Genomic DNA, 18,777 nt, shown 5'->3' on the forward strand with positions numbered 1-18,777 from the left:
AACCTGTTGCCTGGCATGGAGTTTGCTCTCTGGCCGAGACACTGGCCACGCGCTGCAGAGCTCAAGCCGGGTTTCACGTGGAAGAGCCCGGGTGAAGGAAGAATGTGGTGACGGTTTCCCAGCACCTAAATGTATAAAACCGCAACAACAGGCAACGGACTGTTGTCCATTGTTCACATGTCATGCCCACGGGAATCTCTTAGAACATGTTTATCGGGGAAACTCATTTGGCTGGAAGAGAAAAGCGGAGACGGGATAAAATGAGGTGTGGGGACACGTCCGCCGAAACCGTCATATTTTCCCCTCCCGCAGCGTCACCCCAGCACTGACGGGTCCCCGGCTTCCAAAACGGGGTCTCACTCGTTTCTCACGCTCATTGCTGTGACGGCCGCGTCCCGTCGACCATGGCTCCTCGAGAGTGAACCTTGCAAACGCTTTCTGATCAGCCTTCGCAGCAATACTGGTGTGGATGCTGATTTAATTTATTTTCGCCCTGTCCTCTGTCGCTGTGCGGGTAGCATTTTTGGCCTCAAGTGGGGAATCAGCGCGCACATTGCGGAGTTCTTCTCCCCAGCACCGCACCGCCCGCCCGCGGTCCCCGCGCCGCCTCCCTTTCCCAGTCTCTCGTCTCTGCGTCTCCTGGAGCTACATACACGTGTATGGGTTCTCTCACGGCCAGCCTGTCCTAGAACGTTCTATGCATCCTATCGGTTGACCGCTGCAGGATATTTTAAAATTCATTTTGCCATTTTCTAACCATACATGTAATGAAAAAAGGTGTGAAGATTCAAAAAATGGGGATTTAGGAATGGAAGGGAGGAAGGAAGGAGGGAGGGAGGGAAGGAAAGAAGGAAGGAAGGAAGGAAGGAAGGAAGGAAGGAAGGAAGGAAGGAAGGAGGAAAGGAAGGGAAGGAGGGAGGGTGGTAGAATGAAGGGAGGGAGGAAGAAGGAAGGAAGGAAGGAGGAAAGGAAGGGAAGGAGGGAGGGTGGTAGAATGAAGGGAGGGAGGAAGAAGGAAGGAAGGAAGGAGGGAGGGAGGGAGGAAGAAGGAAGGAAGGAAGGGAGGAAGGAAGGAAGGAAGGAAGGGAGGGAGGGAGGGAGGGAGGGAGGGAGGGAGGGAGGGAGGAAGGAAGGAAGGAAGGAAGGAAGGAGGAAAGGAAGGGAAGGAGGGAGGGTGGTAGAATGAAGGGAGGGAGGAAGAAGGAAGGAAGGAAGGAAGGGAGGAAGGAAGGAAGGAAGGAAGGAAGGAAGGAAAGAAGGAGGGAGGGGAGGGGAAGAGCGAGAAGAAACCTCCCCGTCACCGATGAAATGACTGCTCACACCTGAGCAGGAGCGCTCAGGCCTGGACCGGCGCCAACAGCATAAAAATGGAAGCCGTTTGCCGTATCTCTAAATAGCTAAATGTCATAAATCAAACGGACAAGCTGAGAGTAAGATATACTTTCCCACCTGTCTTGACAGACCCATCTAAATAACGACCTGGGAGTTCAGACTCAAATAGTCAAGTCTCGGGGTCCCGGGAGCTTCTGGCCTTCACAGGGCCACGGAGCTCGGCCCCCCCTCTGACCCCAGCGCCGGCCCCTTCCGCAGGGGCGTCACACGGGCAGGCCTGTCCCCACTGGACACAACCCAGCCGGCAGATCTAAATCCCGTGTACGGACTCCAAACGTCTGTCTCCGGGCCAGCTCCTCAGGGCACGATGCCTGCCCGTAAGGACTGCTCCGAGGAGGCGCCTGGACCGTCTCGGCAGGGACGCGGGGTCTCTGGGAACACAGACGCTGCCCGGGGCGGGGTGAGGTCTCCGGGGGCACATCGTCTGTGCGACGCAGGCACTTCTGTGGGCAGAGATGGCGTCTGAGGAGGCCAGGGCAGGGCCCCTCCCAGAGGGCGGAGGCGCGCTCCTGGTGCGGGCGGCGGCTGCGTTTTCCCCCAGGGTCGTTGAGGATGCACTGTATTCCACAGTGGTCGTTACGTTACACCTGTGGCTCTGCATTTGCATGCATTAGAAGTCATTTCTGACAGCATTACATGTTTGATTACACATTCTTATGGCTGCCAAGAAGACCCTAGTGAAGCATACTTTATTTACCCACCTTCTTGTCATAGAAGATTTACATTTTTGTCTGGTATAACTACTGCCAGCTGAGCTATATGATAGGCAAGACCCCCCCCCCCCCATTTAAAAGAATTAGTCAAGATGGATTGCTAGTAGCCGACTGGGCAGAAGGGCAGGAGGTAAGGACGTCAGGTCAGCAAGCGCGGGGGTGAGGGGGCAGGGACCCGAGGACGGGGCTGGGGAGGGGTGCAGGTGCAGGGTGGCATGTGTGCCCTTACTCGAGGCGAGCGCAGAGACACCACTGAAATTGGCGTCGGTCTGTGTGGGGGGGAGGCATGGCGGGGGGGGGGTGTGGTCACTGAGCACAGGGAGCTACGGTCCCTGAAGCTTAGAGGGTGGGGACGCCCTGACCCGTTCCCAAAGTTCCATCCGAGCCCCACGCTCAGGAGAGGTTCCTCGCGAGAACTTGAGAGGCCACAGAAACTCGGTCCCTTTCTTGCTACACCGGGGGCCGAGGCCACCAGCCGAGCCCAGGCTGCACAGAGCAATGAGAGGCCTGAGCCCTGTGGGGGTGTGGAAACCATCCGGCGTGGAGAAAGGCAGAAAGTGCTGGTTGGGGAATCCCTTCGGGTCCTGTGGGCATGGTCCAGGCTCCGTCACATTCCCGACCAAGATTCAGAGTTGCTGGCGAGGAGAAACGTGGGGGGGTCCCCGGTGCCACGCAGCCCGGAAGGAGCCCCGGACCCTCCGGGGAAAGGGCCGAGCGCCTCGGGGTGGGGCTGGGCAGCGCGCGGAAACCAAAGGAAGCAGCAGCGAGGAAGCGAGGGGCTGAGGGTACACCCGGGTCCCCAGGAAGGTGCGGCCGAGGGCCGGGGTGCAGAGCTTGGGGAGAGGAAGGCAGGTGTGTGTGTGCTGAAGAGAGAGGGAAGACTGGAGACGGAGTTGAGGGGGGAGGGCTTAAGTAGCTGTCACCGCGGGCTCTGCGCCTGCTCTCTCTGCAGCCTGGGGTTCAGCCCTGCCACCTCCCCCGTCGCTCTTCACACTCGGGTGCGTTCTTAATCCTTTTATAACGTGCCCCTCGGCCCTCATCTTGGGTGGAACTGGGTTCCCTCCCGAGGACCCTGAGTCAGCTGCCAGCCTGCAGGGTGTGAATGCCCGCCATTCCTCTGTGTCCTGTGGGTCACCTGTTCCAGGAGACGGCACCCGAGGGCTTGCTCCGTGGCCGAGGGTGGCCCCGGGCTTGCTTCCCTCCCGACTCCCCGAGAACGAAGGCAGTGTGGGGGGGCAGAAAACTGTTGGCGTCGTTGAGAAGCGATGCGACAACTTGGCTGACCCGTCCCTGTGAACGTCCCACCCCGGGGAATCGAGCCATCTCGGGCATTGTTACACCGTGCGCGTGAATTTAGTCACCTCCGTCATTGTTACACCGTGCGCGTGAATTCAGCCGATGGCCTCACCCTCCACAGCGGCGGTCCACACACATGCACCGCTGGGTCCTTGACAGCGGTTTTCGAGCAAGCTTTGCGCCCGGCGGTGTGGGGATGGCTCAAGTCTCGGTAAATCACAGGGGTGTTCCCATGCATTATTGATCTTCTATTGTCAGTTACTACTTCATTATGTTTAGGGAGTCCGTTATTTATCGTCGCCGCTAGGCCACCCAGCAAGGTCGCCACAGATCGGGCACTGCTTCTCCAATGAGCTGCATGCCACGCTTCTCTACGGCCGGTCTGGGAGTGCACAAGATCAAACTGCATTCCTAACTTAATGTCAACGTACGCCCAGACAAACCACTGGAATGTCAGGGCTGCTAGGCACTTCCTTTTGAATAAAAAGCATCAGGGTTTCATAGTGATGTATTACAAGACGACAGGGCAGCAAGATTCTGGTCTCTGAGGGGTGAGCGCCGCAGACCTTAGACTGTTTCAGGCCGCGTGTCCTGGAGGGGGAGCACGATTCGTTTTATTGAGAAGAGTCCTGGGGGTGCTCCCCAGCACTCCCCAAAGGGTCAGGGCAGCGACAGGCCCTGGAGAACAGGTGACTTAGGGGAGCACCATGACTATTTTGAGATTTTGGAAGGATGGACATGCAAAAAAAATGGCGTAGACTTATTCTTTTGTTTTCTGGAAAAGAGCGCCAAAATGCTTAGATGAAAGTGATCAGAACACGACTTCTTTGTCACCACAAGCTGGGCAATCGCTAGCCAACAAAAACACCACAAAATGGGTGGGCTTTCCGATCCGCTACTGAGTCCCCTAAATACTGACTAGATTTAGGACAGTGAACATTCTTTGATTTCCTCTGTGAGCACACGCAAGTGAGAGTTCTAGTTTTCCCACTCGTCTGTGTGACTGTGACCGAACGGAATGGGTGTGAGCACGTGCAGGGGCGGCCACGTGCTGAGGGGAGCCCCTCGTGGGTAGGAGTGTGACTGACCAGTAGTAAGCCTTTCTCCTCCCGTGTGGAAGACACGCCTGCAAGAAGCACAGAGAAAACAGAGTCGTGTCAGTCCGAGTTCACCCACAGAGGCGGCACCAGCTCGTAAATATTCATACATAGGTGACGTGCATATGTACGCCTGTGTGTGCGTATGAGTATATGCGTATGTATTTGTGTGTACACACACAGAGAAAGAGAGGCAATGAGATAATAGAGGGGTGGCGATGGAGACGGGGGGTGCTAACAGGATTTCGGGGTGCGCGACTGTGGAACTGGTGAGCCGCTCTGCATCGCTGCCTCTGACCTCGGAGCTGGGAGCCCCCAGGGCGAGCGGTCAGGAAGGAGGGGATGTAAGGGGGGCGGGGAGGGGCGGGCTGGGACCTCCAAGCAGGAGCGGGACACCCCTGAGGAGGGACGGAAGCCCCGATCGGCTACTTCCCCTCCGATCCGGGATAACGCGTGCTCTCCACGTGCGTAGTCTGGTGGAGCCGCACCACTGACCTAAGCGCGCATGCTCCTGACCCAAGCAGCGGAGGAGCTGAAGACGAAGGGGGCGTGGCAGCCGGGCTACTTCCCACCAATGACGTCCACAGACCAGCGACAAAACGCACGGGCTTACAACGCTCGTTGCTTCCTTTCTCTCCTCCCAACCCCGCATCGGGGTCCTTGGGGGTTCATCCCAGGAGCAAACATCAGGAATCAGGAAGGACTCAGACGTGTCGTTCGGTCTTGCCAAGACGGCAGATCACAAAGCCACCGGGAAAGCGGCTTTCAGCCCAAAGGAGGAGGTGGGGTGAAGCACGTTGACAGTGGCCGCGGGTGAGCCCTCGTTACCAGGATCGGGGGGGGCGGGGGGGCGTCACCGCACCCGTGTGTGTGAGGAGGGAGATCCCGGCTTCACACACGCAAACACACACGCGCGCACGCACACGCCCAGGCTTCATCAGGCCGTATCAGGTGCCCCCCCTCTCCTAGGACTGACGGTGTCGGCCTTGATCTTCAGTCCGTGCTGCGTGAACAGGTGCGCTGATGACAGACGGACAGACCTCACTCGGACACCTGATCACGAGGGACAGAGCCCCCCACCCCCGGCTGGAGAGACCTGCTGCTGCTCAAAGACTGTCCTCCTGGCACTTGGAGCCTCTGGCTTCATTCTCAAGGTCGGGCAGCCTGTCTAAGTGTCCACTCTCTTTCCGTCTCCCATTTCCACACTCTCGTCTGCTTAACTCACCCTCCTCTGTCCACTCTGTCCACGCCACGGGCCCTCAGCACGGGGACAGTTTGAGGTCGAAGGAGAGACGGCCCCCCACCAGGTTAAACCTCACAGAGCCTGCATTCACCGGACCGGACTCCTGACCCCCAGGAGGAGACGGACAGAACACTCGCCACTTTTCTGTGGACCTTAGTGTCCCCTCGGGTGGGGGACAGCCCCCGGGGTTGTGCTCGTCACCGTGGCGGCCACACGAGCCTTTTCCCTCCCGCCCGCAGTTAACATGCACACGGAGTGTGCTGCGTGCCCTGCGGCGAGGGCACCGGGGCGCGATGTCTCAAAGAACACACTGGGCACAGGGATGGCCAGTAGACCCGTTACTGCAAGTCCTGTCCTTACAGAGCACAACACAGGCCCCCCGTGACCGCGCATGGAGACCGGGCAATAAAACTCACAGCTGGGGGGGGTGTTGTGCGGGTGAAGTTAAAGATCCGAGAAAGCGTTTCAGCAAAGGGTCCGTGAGCGGAGACCACGGGGGCAGGTGAGACAGGCTCCTTGGCAAGGGAAGAGACACGTGTGAACCCGAGAAAATACGAGAAAGGAGGGTGCGTCCAAAACTGTGAGGGTGGACAGAGGGGAATGGTTGCAAAGCAACAGTGACCCTCACAGTCTTTGAGCGCGTCCTATGACGGAGCACTTTAGGAAGTCCTCACATGTACTAACTAACCCCAGCCAGAGCCTGGTGAGGGTCTTCGGCCACTCACAGTCCTCATCCTTATGGCATGGAGGAGAAACCTGGGACCAAATTTGAGCCAAAGCACAAGTGGCAGGTCCGGCATAGGAAGCCGCACCCCTGGACTCCAGATCGGGGTTCCTGGTCGTTGTCCTCGACGTCCGGGGCCCTGGGTCAGCAGGGGAAGGCAGGTGTGGCTCGGAGGAGCTGGGGCAGCAAAAGCCTGGGGTCTCACTCTTGGTGGCAGCTACTGAGCCGTTTTAAGCTGCAGGAGGACTGGGTCAGACTTCCATCCTTCCACGTGTGTTCCTTAGGGCCGAGCATCATCGTGAGTGGAGAGGAAGCAGAGGCAAGTGCCTCAGAGATCAGCGTCTTGTAACTGAAGCCAGCAGCACTGTGTGAGACCCGGGAGCAGCACTGGCCACTCGGGTGAGCCCAGAGAAAGGGCTCAGGGCTATTGGGGAGGCAGCACGAACAGGGTGGGCGCAGCAGGGTGAGGGAGGGGCGGTGGGTAGATGGTGCGGGTCTGGACCCTGCAGACCGGCTCTGTGAGCGGGGCAGACGGGAGATGCAGACCTGGGGGACCGTTGCTCGGTGCAGACACCATGTGTCACGTTGCCCAGGCGAAGCTCCACGGCGATACCCCCGACGGAGTGGAAGAGACCACACCGGAAGCTCAGGAGGGCGGCTGCATTGAAAACAATGATTCCAGAGGATCGCAGGTTGCAGGGGGTGCAGCGCAGCCTCCGCCTCTTTTTCCTCTGAGACCCCGGCTTTCACGCTGCAGGTGGGGGACCCTGCCGGGTTCTACCCACGCGATTTCCTGCCCTGCCAACTCCCCCCACCCCCACAGGCCCAGCACGCTCTCCAGGACGGCGCGCAGGGCACTGTCGCCTCCGCAGACAGATGGGCCCTGCGCAGCGTTCCAGCCAGGCGTTCACTCTCCCGAGATTCAGCGAGGATGCAGGAGCACTTGGCTGACAAAGTTGCATAAAAAAATAATAATGAGCCTGCACAATTATTCATGACTCTCATCTCCCACAATTCAGTCCGATGCCCAATTCCCCATCCATTCTACTCTGAGGACTGTTGAAATCATCATTTACGCATGCATCTATAAAAACATTTCTCTTTATTGACTCAATCTATTTTATCCTGCTCTTCCAGCTTCTTTTTTAATCTGTGGTGACATGCTTTAATGAGAAAATGCATTCTTCTTGCTCGATTTTGGTGTAACTCTGGGTGTGCTGTGCCGACTCTGAGTTGCCCGAGGAGTGGACGGTGCTACTTTATAACCCTTCTGAATCATAGCTATGCAAAAAGAAAATAAAATAACCAGATATTATTGAGGCTTGTGCATCAGAATCCTGGTCATTGTTTTAAAAAATGTATTTCTAGTCTTGCAACCATTTCCTTTAGAATCTTCTCAGGTGGTCTGGTTAGAAGTTTGGGAAACCACGAGTTTAAGATTACATTTCTTCGCTTAAGGAAAGTTCTCGCCCACGCACCTGTCTAAGAGGCCTGGCTGGGCTTCCCTGCAGGCCAGCTCCCCGCCTCCAGGAGGCCAGCATGATGCTATTCTGATGATTATCACAAGGCACCCAGTGACAGACCAGGCTCCGTACCAGCGTGGAGGGACTTGGTAGTTTCTGGCCAACACAAGTCATGTGGCCAAGGCCCCTTTCAAGTGCTGGGAAAGTGCACTGGATCTTAACGGGAAGAACTGCAGAGACTGGGGGGCCCACTCCTTCCTCCCCACATTTACCCTGGCTCCTGCTCCCTCCAAGTTCATAGCCCCGGCGCCGGTCCAAGTCCCTGGGGACAACGGCCCTCGCTCACGGGGCCACCGCCTCTTCTAAACTGCTTCTTCAAAGGAAGGCTGGCAGGATCCAATTTGCATTTTAGAAAAGTCACTCTGGACATTTAAACTACAGCAGGAAAAACCAGGGCCCAGCACCGCTGTTTCCGTGGCTTAGGTTAAGGGCCGGCAAAGACGGCCCATGAGCCAAACCCGGCCAGCTTCGCCCAGCTGCTAGCGAGGGGCATTCTCACACTTGTAGTGGGGTGCGAGCCGGAGAGGGAGAGGGAAGCACAGAGAAGGCCCGGTTACAGAGCTCACGCTGAGGGACACCACCAGAGCCACTGCTGCGCCCCCCAGCGATAAAATGTGCTGGCCGACCCTTGACCTGCCGCTGCTCCTGTCGTGAAATGGAATCCAAGGAAATTTTTGAAACACTGCAAAAATCCTTGAACTTTACATCTGCACCATAGTTGACAGTGGTATTTGTGCGGTGAAACCGTTTTGGTGGAGGAAACGAGTATGTTGATCAATGCTGTTGAAACCAGGCTTTTACTTCTGAGAGGAAAGACACGCAGATATGGGGAATGTGTCAACAGGTCGGACTGGACTGGGAGCCGCTCGGACCGTCCAGCAGCAACAAGCCCTGGGCGCCTGGGTTTGGTGTGTAGATGCCGCTTCCCACGGAGACATGAGGGCTCCTTGGGGACAGGGCTGCGCTCAGGTCTGTGGCCGGAAAACCCTGGGTAAGCCGGGGGTGTCTTGTGCCAGAAAGTGCAGGAGCTGTTGAAGGCCGATGGGAACACGTTCCGTAGTTAGCCCAAACCTCGCCAAACAGAACAATTTAAATAATAATCACAGCAAAATCCTCATAAGAATGTTATAACATGTGGAATTAAAAAAAAACCCAAAGTTCACAGAAATACTCAAAACAGCGGGGTGGTTGCCGGGAGGCGGAGAGAAGTCACATCTGGAGTGGAGAAGGGGAGCTCCTCCATGGGGCAAGAGTCATAAAATTGGAAAAATCATCAGTATTCGCCATGGTTCTCCTCCACAGGAATGGAACCCATAAGTTCTATGTCGATATCTGTGAGGACATTTATCACAGGAATTGGCTCACGTGGTTATGGGAGTTGGGAAGTGTGAGCTCCACCATTGGCAACTTAGAGAACCAGCAAACCTGGTCACATAATTTCGCCCAAGGTCAAAGCCTGAGTGGGGGGAGGGGCGCTGGGGGACGTCTTGGAAGCTCAAGCACCGGAAGCTCCGATGACCAAGGACAAGAGAACATGGCTGTCCCACCTCGGGAAGAATGAGAGCGATTCCACCCTCCCCCTGCCTTCTTCCTTCTCTCTGGTGCCCCCCGCCACATGGGGGAGGAAGGGGCTCCTTTACTTGGCCTCCTGATCCAGATGTTAGTCTCTCCCCGAAATATCCTCCCAGACACCCCAGAAACGACGCTCTCCCCGCTGCCGGGGCATCCCTTGGCCCCATCAGGCTGGCACAGGAAATTAACCGTCACAGCACCCCACCTCGACCGCACCACGCCGTGACACTGCTGCTCCAGACTGCTCCATTGCGGGGGACCGCCTCCCCTAAGTTATACGAGCGGCAGCGACGCCTTGGACTTCACGCCTAAGACCGCAGTCCAAGGGGCAGTTTTGGGAATGACGGGCCCTGCCGTTGTGTTCTGGCGGGAGAGTTTCTCTGCGCTCCCGCACCCCATCGGTGCACCATCGGGGTCAAGACGCCTCTCGGCGCTGCAGCTGCTGCAAATGAAATGGTGGGCGGCGGGGCTTTGGAAGGCACCAGGGACACGAGGTGCTACTTGCACAGACGACAGCATTCGTTCAAGAACGTATTCACCGAAAGCGTCTCCCGAAATAAAGCTTCACGACAGCCTGAGAACCCCGAGGAGCATCATGCAGGGCGAGGAGAACACTGGGGTGCCCGTGTACATTGTCTCTCTCCCTCCGGCTCTTCCTTTATTGTCTTTTCTTTATTCGTGTTATACACATGCCTCACGCGTGTGGCAAGACGCCAGGCACACGGCGGGGCAGAACCGGCCGGGACCAGTCGCAGGCAGCCCCTCCTCTTCCGTCTGTGTTGATGTCAGTGTCTACGCAGGCTCTGAGAAACTCACCGCCGCCGCCCAGGTTGTGCTGACCTCAGCCATTCCACCCCGGCCAGGTGGCCAGCCGCCGTCCCGAGCCCCGCGCGGCCTCCAGGCGGCCCTGCTGGCCAGCGGTGACCGATGGGCCCGCGGGGAGCCTCCCGAGCTCCTTCTGAAGACCCGAGTGCATCTGTTTCTCTGTCCCTGACCCGTGTGTGTGCCTGGGGAGCAAGGGCGGGGGCGGGAGGTTTCCTGATGTATCGTGTGCTTTCCCTCACCGTTCCTTTATTTCTGACATTCGCGTGTGGCGCGGAAGTATGTCTCATCACTGCAACATCAACATCTGAAATTTTGAACGTCGACAATATAGCAGCAGCTCGAGAACAAGCAATTAGGAGGGAAAAAGGTGTCTTTCTCGTGCCTCAGTATTTCAATAATAAGGGAGAGGATGAAATAATTGAGTTCAATCTGTTCCCCTCCAGTGGCATAATGTGAAATTGTGTTTCTGGGGAACACATTACCACCATACATGCCGAGTGGCTGAAAATTAATGTTATTGCTGGGACTATTTGCAATGAACAAAGAATCCTTAGACTCGGATATGCTATTTGGGAATTTATTTTGATTTTTATAAAAACCGATCTATCCCAAAGCTCTCGGGCAAGATGGACCACGGAGATACGCGTGTCAGCTTGGCAGACGTGGGTGGGTGTGCAAAGCCAGAGGGGGTTCTCGGCCTCCAGTGCATTTTTCACACACGCACACTCTGACATGGTTAATCTTTTAAAAACACGGCTTCTCCCCTCCCACCGCAACCCACATCTCTCGGCTAGCTCCTCTGCCGCCCCGTGTGAAGTTAGAGGAATCCAACTTCCGCTGCGGCTCAGCGTTCACCGACCAGGTCCATCCCTGGGGACGACGCTCTGGCCTCGCCTCCCGCCCCATCAAGCTGGTCTCTGGGGTCACAGGCCTGCCAGCTTGACCCCTGTCCCCAGAGTTCCTGTAAGTAAAGTTGGCTCTGGCTGTAATGAACACCAACTCACTGCACGCCAGTGTTACACCCTACGAGGTTTCATTCTTACAGCAGCTCCAGGAGACGTCTGCTCTCGTTACTATTCCGTGGGGATGAAAAGAGAGAGGAACAGAGAGGTTGGTTTTGCTGAGCCGCAGAACCGGCGCGGGGCGGAGCTGGGACTCGTGCCCGCTGCCCGCCCTGCGGGCCCCGTTTCCTCAATGCCGTGTGGCTGTAGAGGGGCGGTCTGTGGAGGGAAAACAGCTCTGCATTCCGAATTCGAGCTCTGGTTTTGCCACGTCGGAGCCGCTGAGCTAGGGCAGACTCACTCGATAACACTGCGTGCGACTGCTGTCTGTGTAAAGGACACGACAGCAGTTCCTTACGAACTTTTGGGCGGAGCGTGAGCGCCAGTGGAGGCGATCTGCGAGAACAAGCACAGGCAGCAAAGGCGTGAGGAACGGCAGTAGGCCTCTTCCTTCCTTACTCAATGTCCGAAGTTACGTTCGAGGCTGTTGGCAATTGTGGCGCACTCCGAGGGGTTATGAATGCGTAGAGGGCAGGACTTAGGATGGTTCTGTTCTGGGGGGGGCGGGGACAGGAACATAAAGGGAGGGAAGGGTTCCCCGTGTCACCGGGACAGGCGGGACCTCAACGCCAGGGCGCAGCAGTGAGTCACGTGTACGTGTAACGTCAACCCGGAGTCCCCGCTACAGAAACGAGACACAAAGGGCTGAATGACAGAACGCCGCAGATAAAACGTTCCCCCAAATGTTCAAGTAGCCAAAAGAGTCACATAAAAAAGAAACCCCAGAGAAAAGGAACCAAAAGACCTCAAACTAAAAGGGCCAGCTAAGCCCTCACCTATTGACAGGTACAAGGTGTACGCATGCCAGCCAAGTGGCAGAAGCTGGGAGGGCAGATTTAACAAGCCTGACTCAACCAGGTGCTGCCTGCGAGAAAAGGCTCACTGAAGATGCAATGACATGTGTGGGCTGAAAACGAAAGAACAGAAGACGTGCTGTGTCACCACGAACCAGCGTGAGGTAAGACTGATACATTCATTTCAGACAAAGCCCACTTCAGGGCGGATGTAATTATCAGAGGGGGCGGGGCACTGCGTGTTGATAAAGGCCAGCACGCCAAGGAGACCGGGAACTTACAAACGCGAGTACAGGACGCACCACGCAGGAAAAACAGGAGCAGACAAACCCGTAAGTAAAGGTGGAGAGACTTCTTTCAACCACGATGGAGCAACTGGATAGGAAACAAGTAAGAGTGTGCAAGAACTCCACAACCGCCGTCAGCCAAAGTGACCTCAGGTACACGTGCAGAGGGACCCGCTGGACAACAGCAGGGGACGCATTCTGCCCAGCACCCCAGAATGCCACCCCCACCCTGGCTGCAGACAAGGGCCCCGGGCCTGAAACACACCTCCACCGCCCGTTAAAAACTGAAATAATCCAGAACGCATGCGCTGGCCACAAAACAATAAAACTGAAAATCCATAGGCAGATAACAGGAAACCTTGAAAAATTAGGAAGCTAAACAGCAGAGCCTAAATAACGAATGAGCCAAAACAACGTCTCAAGGAAATAAAAATACACTGCATTAGATGAAGGTGAAAAAAATAACACGATGCAGGAAACGGGTGCGGGAACAACATCTGGAAAAACCCAACACCCGTTCACAGCAGTAACTCTCAGGAAACTAGGGACGGCGGGGAACTTCCTCGTCTCGATACACAGTATCTACAACACACCTGCAGACGTCATGACACTTGGAGATGCGGTGAAAGAGTTAAGGCTTCCCCACTGAGATCACGAGTGAGGCCGAGATGTCGCTGTAGCCACTCGTGCCCAGTCTAATGAGACAAGAAGGGGAAATGCAAGGCTCACAGACAAGGAAGAAAGTAATAAAACTGTTTGTATTTGCAGATGACACGATCATGCATATAGATATGAAACAACACAGAAAATAATTCCTAGAAGTATGACATGAATTCAGTAAGATAACAGAATGCAGAATCAACATAGAAAAAGAAACGTGTTTGCATATACTAGACACGAATACCCAGACACCAACATTAAAGCTACAGTACCGCTGAAAAGCACTAAAGAATGAAATACTTAGGTGGAAATCTAGTATCACATACTCAGGACCTGTGCACTAAAAAACTCTACAATGTGGATTAAAGCAATCAATGACAATTGAAAGAAATGGAGAGAAATACCGTGTTAAAGAATTGGAAGACACAGAACAGAAAATATTTCAATTTTCCCCAAATTGAAAAATGGCTTTAACGCCGTTCCCGTGGAGATGTAATATTCTAAAATTGATATGGGAAGGCAAATAAACCGTGATGACCAAAACAGTTTCGAGAGAGGATCGAGTAACGGGAGGAGACGCACCAGCCGGCGGCACGGCGCCGCAGAGCTGACGGGGCAGGCGGCGGGCTGGTGGCCGGGGCGCAGGCGCATCAGACCCATGGCACCGAGGAGAGAACCCTGAAACGGACCCCTCCCGTGCGTGTCCCTGACGGTATTCAAAAGGGTGGAAGCCATTCACACACTCAGGGAAGGACAGTCTCTTTAACACACGGCGCTGAAGCAACTGATAAAAAAAAAGACGGCCTTGACCTGTAAATGTCTCAACCTACATAAACATGGGCTCAGAAGGGACCAGAGGCTCCGGTGTGAAATGTGGAGCGACAGGAGTTTCAGAGGAAAGACGTGGGGGGGAGTCTCAAGGATCTCGAACTAGGCAGAATGCCCTTGGACTTGGCGCTGAGACCACGACTCGCGATGTGAAGCGCTGGTGCCTCGGACCCCATGCGAAGTAAAAGGCTCCCGGTCTGCGAGGCGGGTGAGAGGATGACGTAGAGGCGGGGGGTGGGCGATGCCGGCAAACCGCACACCTGGCGTCAACAAAGAGGCCTGGCAACTCAGCGGCAAAAACCATCTAACTGTAAAGCACAGGAAAGTCATCAAATGAGATATTATGAAAGTATTCACAGGTGGCAAGTCAGCCTACGAAACGGCGTCTGACCCTGGTAGACGCTAGAGGAATGCACATGAAAAGCACAGTGCGCCTGGCTGGCGTGGCTCAGTGGATTGAACGCGGCTGTGAACCAAAGTGTCGCAGGTTCGATTCCCAGTCAGGGCACGTGCCTGGGTTGTAGGCCACGGCCCCCAGCAACCGCACATTGATGTTTCTCTCTCTCTCTCTCTCTCTCTCTCTCTTTCTCCCTCCCTTCTCTCTCTAAAAATAAATAAGTAAAATCTTCAAAAAAAAGTCTCTCTTTATAAAAAAAAAAAGGAAAAAAGAAAAGCACAGTGCGTCCCTGCAAACCTACCGGGAAGACTAAAACTTCGAACGTGACGACAGAAGGTGACCAGGACGGTGGGGGAGGCCGGAGAAGTAGGAGGAACAGGATGTAATCAATCTTAGCGAGGGTGCCAGCTGGTGCAGATGCTCCGGGAAATGGTTTGCCGCTTTCTTACAGCAAACGTGCAATTACTCTGTGACCCATCAGTTCCATTCCCGTACATTTATCAAAGAGAAATGGCAACCTATGTCCGAAAAAAAAGTGTCCATAATGTTTTGCAAACTAAATGTCCATGGTTTCACGTGTAATAGTCCCAAGCCTGAAACAACCCAGGGGTCCCTCAGTGGGCAAAAAGCTAAACAAGCCCCAGTCTATCCGTACCACGGCACCCTGCTCAGTCAAAATAGCCATTGTTACATGCAACGATTTGAATGAATCTCCACAAAAATGCAATTGAAGGGAAGAAACACCAAAATGTCACACACGGTGCAGTAGCACTCCCACAGCGTTGTCGAAATGCTGCAATCAAAGGGGTGGGCGGAGACGAGCGAGCGGCTGCTGAGGGCGGGGGGCTGGGCATGGTGTGGGGCCGAGGGGGCCAGGTGTGGTGTGCCCTGCGGCTCCGCCAGGGGCTCCTCAGGCTCGGTAACGCGGGAAAATGCACAGGGGGTCTCCCTGTCATGTTTTCCAGTTGCATGTGAATGTATACTTATACCAATTTTTTTTAAAAAGTCATGGAAAAATGGCCCTGGCTGGCGTAGCTCAATGGATTGAGCACGGGCTGCGAACCAAAGTGTCGCAGGTTCGATTCCCAGCCAGGGTACATGTCTGGGTTGCAGGCCATGACCCCCAGCAACTGCACATTGATGTTTCTCTCTCTCTCTCTTTCTCCCTCCCTTCCCTCTCTAAAAAATAAATAAATAAAATCTTTAAAAAAAAGTCATGGAAAAATGATGCTCACATAACTGGTTATTTTGAAGAACTTTCCCCCTAGCTAGGGCAAAGGGCCACTACTCTAGGGGTGTTTGGGTAGAATATTTTTTATATTGGACGGTTTTGGAAACACAACAAAGGGATTAAAATTGTCATTTTTCCACTTAATAAGCATATGTAAACAAGGCCAATCCCGTGACCCTCAGTTTGGCTGCAAAGAGTGAGCGAGAAGTCACAGAGTTCAGGGTCACTGTGGGGCCGAAGGGGCAGGGAGAGGACGGGGGGGCACCTGCCACCTGACGGCCGGGTGAATCTTCCGAACACAGTACGTTGTTCACGCCATTAAAGTGGGTTCACACAGAGTGAGCATGTATCTTACACATTTCAATGTTCATCGGACGAACTATGCACGGATATTACAGGTCAGGTGTTGCTCAGGGACTTCTGTGCTGGCTGTCACTCAATCTTCGATGTTATTATTATTGCCTAGTATGAGTTATTGTCACGTTTTCTGATGAGGAGCTCTCTGTTCACGTGGGGCTCAGTGACGCAATCCAAGACCGCACAGCTAACAAATGTCACCGTTCGGGCTCACAGGTCCACGTCGCTCTGGGTTTCAGTTACCGGGGGACCACGCCACGTTCACCCTTCCCCACCTTGGGGTGCCAAACAAGGCGTGAATCTACCTCCCCGGTGAGAGCCGAGGGGGGCGTCTGGCAAGCACCTGCCTCACGCAAGGACTTCTGCACAGTGTGGGCTACGGGGAGGGAAGACATTTCATTTAGGCTTCCAAGGACTACCAAACTGGGGGTGGGGTGGAGGGTTTACACACAGCTCTGATCTCTGAAACATGGCGTGGCTATTACGTTGATTTCCAGGTTTGTATTAAGCAGGTTCGTGTACCAGGCACGAGACTTCCAGCCCCACCCTCGCCCTCACACCCCACCCTGCCCTGAAGCCCAGAGCCTGTGGCTACAAACAGGGGGTCCCTTTGCTGTCCACAGGGAGCCCTCGGTCCCGTCGAGGTGAGGACTAGTAAACGCAGAGTCGGTTGGGGACAATCACCCGTGTGTTCGATGTCATCACGTAATGTGCGTGTTCTGTGAGTCAGGCACGCGGCCAGACTCTGAGCCTGTGGCCAGGGTGCCGCGGCCCCTTACGGCTCGGCTACCAAAGACAAGCTCTAGGGGTCCGGGGAGCATGGCACACACAGGCGAGCGCCGGAGCCCTGGGCAGGGGGAGCGGGAGGCCAGGTGCGCTCGAGGGGCTGGGGACACAGCCGTCACTGCCTTTCCCGCACACACGCCCTCCTTTAGCATTGCACGTTCGTGTGGGGACCCACATAAGGACGTGGCCAAGGTGGGGACCGGGACCAGACTGTAACCTGAGCATCGTGGTGGCCTTACAGTTTTATAAAAGTTTGTAAACTAATTCATCTGGCCTGAAGGAGTAGGTGGCATGTGTATCAGGTGTGGGTGTGCGTTTCCTGGTGTGTCCAGGTGGGAACTGTGTAAATGCCCCTTCTCCAGGCAGCCAGATGCCGCGTCCGAGCTGAGGCGCTGGGTCCGTGAATGGCCCAGGCCCACAAAGTACCGCGCGGTAACGGGAAACACGGTGCTTTCTTGCAACACATCGGAAAGCAGCAGCCCGTTGCTTTTCCCTTTAAGAGAAGAAAAACAGTTTTGTATTTTTTTCCTAAAAAACTGAAATAGCAACACATGGACACAGCTGGAAACACTGAGCATATTATCTGTGTCCATCAAATGTCAAAACCGCAGGCCTTTGCCGTTGCGGACCGTTGCCCTGAGGGGGCTGCGGAGCGAGGCCGTTTCTCGGAGGGACACTGTCAGTCTCCGCAGCGTCCGTGTGTTGGCTGGGAATTTCAGGGAGAAACACTCGAGAGGGCACTTGGGAGGCAGAGACCTCCGAGTCCGAACTGGGGGGGATTTAAAGTCTATATATGTGTGCATGTGTGTGCATGTGTACATATATGTGTGTGTGTACACGCATATATTTCTTGTTCTCCGAGTGCACTCAATTCATTTCTTTCCCTTCCTGCAGCTCCCACTCCCATGCTCCTGATTCTTCCCCATCGCCACCCAGCTCACAAAACACCGCCTGCCTGTCTCTCACACTGGAGTTCAGATTGGAATGGAGGTACTGTAGGCTAGAAGGGCAAATAAGCTTATAGTAATCGTGTAACAGCTTAGTAATCGCACTGTAGTTTGGATAGTAGGGGTTTAGATAATAGTAGGAGCAGGAGGAGCTGTAGCAAAATAGAAGAATCGCTGTCACATAGAAAGAGCACAGACCAAACCCAGGGCTTCTCATTGCTGGCCCGCATCACCCACAGTCTCGGTGTCATCTGGTACACATTACATCCCCGCTCCCCTCTCCTTCCCCTCAGTGCATCCCACCGGCAGGGGGAGCCGTGGATTACCATGTAATATAAGGATACACGGAGGGTACAGCAGGAGCGCCTGTTCCAGCCCACACTGTTGAACGCCTGCAGCTCCGGGAGGTGACTACTAGCAAGAGGGCTGTGTCTCCCTCTCCCAACTTCTTTATCTGAGGACTGGCTGTGGCCACCCAGGTGTCTCTGCCCGGCGACCACAGCCTGAAAGCAGCAGGGAGCTAACACCACCTGGGCCGACGTCCCCCAGCGAGGGGGTGGGGGTCAGCGGTACATGACCTCGGCTTCTCCAGATTTTGGAAGGAAGACACTGAGGTTTCCTGGGAGACCTCTCGGGCGGGAGTTCCATCGTTCTGTTGGTAACTCTACCCACCCACTCACTCTTCACTGGCTATCCACTTCCCCATTTGCACTTTCTCTCTCCCCCTCTTGTATCGGGTCGGCCAAAAGTTCCATTTAGTTTTTTTCTCGAAAAGGAAAGACACATTCTTTTCATTTTCACCAATAACTTTATTGATTTGGATAGTTTGAGTGTGTTGGTTCTCTCCCACATGGTAGAACGGTGATCGTTCTCAACCAATGTCTCGATTTGTCTGCTATCCATTTCAGTTGGTCTACCCAACGCTGGAGCTTCGTCCAGCAAGAAACGTCCAACAGGAAACTGTGCAAACCCCTCCTGACACGTCCGATCCGTCACAGCACCTTCTCCACGTCTCTTTGCACACGTCTCTTCCTGCCTTCAGCT

This window comes from Phyllostomus hastatus, unplaced genomic scaffold, assembly GCF_019186645.2.
Source record: "Phyllostomus hastatus isolate PE091 unplaced genomic scaffold, TTU_PhHast_1.1 phas_scaffold_21, whole genome shotgun sequence".
In the NCBI taxonomy this organism is placed as follows: Eukaryota; Metazoa; Chordata; class Mammalia; order Chiroptera; family Phyllostomidae; genus Phyllostomus; species Phyllostomus hastatus.